General features: G+C 40.0%; 1 long non-coding RNA gene across 1 annotated transcript; it reads right to left on the bottom strand.

Annotated features, from left to right (window-relative positions):
• Nucleotides 1–1385: 1385 nt before the first annotated feature.
• LOC113472885 lies at nt 1386–1853 on the bottom strand. The gene is made up of 2 exons (XR_003395032.1): nt 1695–1853; nt 1386–1471 (listed from the first exon to the last, which is right to left on the bottom strand). It is a non-coding gene; the product is annotated as an uncharacterized LOC113472885 (long non-coding RNA).
• Between the last annotated feature and the right edge of the window lie 326 nt (nt 1854–2179).

A 2179-nucleotide genomic window follows, 5' to 3' on the forward strand; every position in this document is an offset into this window, starting at 1 on the left:
TGTGGAGAGAGAATGAGACAGTTCTAATGAGTATGTAGTACAGTTCATATACAAGCTCATGGCACATCTTACGTAGTCCTGCCTAGTATCAGCCCTGTGTGGCCGCTATCGAAATGTTGCTTTGGTTTTAACAACACTGCATAGAGTGCATAGTGCATAACTATTAAGGTTTTTAGAGACGGTGGTTTTACCTTCGTTTCGTTGACAAGCTACCCGCTTCCTCATATTAACCTCACCCAGTCTGAGTGGGGTCGGAAAAAGTCAGCAGCAGGCGATTGTCCAGATGGCCACCCATCCAGATACTAACCACGCCAAACGTTGCCTAACTTTAGTATGCCATTGGAAAGTGGTTCATTAAGCGTGCTATTGTACAATACTTAATAAAAAAGGGGAATTTTAATTGTGTTAAGCATATTTAAATGCTTGTCACAAACATCGTTCCCCGATTATTTCACCTAGATAAATTTTATGACATAACTTGGACTCAAATCACCAACCTCCAGATCCAAAGTCCAACGCGTTAACAACTGCACCACTAAGGTTGGTAGAATACATAATACTTACGTAGCATCCGGGGAGATAGATCCAACTTGCTTCACGGAATTAGCCTCGGTAGATTGATCTGAAACAAGCGAGAAAATGGGTTAAAAAATTATTTCAAATACATAAATAAATGAGTTACATTATGTTACATTATGTTAAATCTATGTACATTATGTTACCATCATTATGTAAATAAAGTTTGATCTAATTGTTTAATAATAGTATTCAGATCAGAAGGAACCAGGTGAAATATTGAACTGTGAAGTTCAAAGGTAGTTTTTTTCCCCTGCTTCGAAAATTAAACCTGGTACCTTCTGGGGGTAATCACAATGGTGTTGTATAGCTTTAGGTCGTGGTTATGTACCGGGTTGGGTTAGGTTCGGACTTTTTGTTTGTACAGTTTGGCATGGGAGTGGTAGGTTACCACCTCAATAATAAAGGTAATTGATAAAACTTAGGACGCACCGATAGAAAATAAAACAATAAAACAGAATTGTATTTTCCTTCTGGAAGTTCCCTTCTTTTCCCTATGGTTTATATGGTTTTCCTATGGTTTCCCTATGGTTTGTATGGTTTTCCTATGGTTTATATGGTTTATATGGTTTTCCTATGGTTTATATGGTTTTCCTATGGTTTGTATGGTTTATATGGTTTTCCTATGGTTTATATGGTGTTTATATGGTTTTTCTCCCCACCTAAATTCCTGTCCAGCCTTGGAAGCCAGCAGTTCCATTGTAGAAAAATATTGGGACGCGCGTAGGAAAATGGCCCAGTGATCAATGTCCCGACATTTGCAAACAACAACATATATGTAGTTTAGCAGAGGTACTATCACGGCAAAAGGGGGGAATTTGCGAAAGTAGAATACGGCTAAGCTAAATCTAAAAGCGGCACGACAAATGTGAAACAACACAATGGACATGAAAACCTGACCAAATTCTGTCTCCATTGGCGGGACACGAACCTGCGTCCTCCTGTTCCTCAGACGGTAAGGCTAAGCATCATGATGTAACTTATCCAGCACCATTTGTAGCGCTATCCTCTCTTCCCGTACGCCGTACAGTTCATATACAAGCTCATGGCACATCTTACGTAGTCGTGTGTTGTAGTCCTGTCTAGTATCAGCCCTGTGGAGAGAGAATGAGGAAAACCTAACTACAGTCAGTACAAAGTAAGAAAAAACTGGATGCCAAAATACCACCAACCGCAGCAACTATTGCAAACGTTTCTGTCGCATCCTTGTCATATTTTACAGCTACATAACAAATTTCAAGTCTCTGGCTCTTACCGTTCTCGAGATATTTTGTTTACAGACAAACACACGGACCAATGGCTGAAACTTTGGATTTAGGCTCTAGGGACCTCAAAAAGTGTTTTGACACTAAAAACTGACCATCGAAAATTTATATTATTAATTCCCAATAATCATGACACTTCCCAAGAATTATCACCGGCCACTCACACTCAGAATGTGTGTGGTGGAAAAAGCTCCTAGGCGCACGGTAGTGCGCCAGGCCAAGTTCCAGCCTAACGCACACAGTGTGTAATATTACACGAAATATATTATTAATTCCCAATAATCATGACACTTCCCAAGAATTATCACCGGCCACTCACACTCAGAATGTGTGTGGTG

The sequence above is a fragment of the Diaphorina citri genome, unplaced genomic scaffold (genome assembly GCF_000475195.1).
Source record: "Diaphorina citri unplaced genomic scaffold, Diaci psyllid genome assembly version 1.1 scaffold9796, whole genome shotgun sequence".
Classification (NCBI taxonomy): domain Eukaryota; kingdom Metazoa; phylum Arthropoda; class Insecta; order Hemiptera; family Psyllidae; genus Diaphorina; species Diaphorina citri.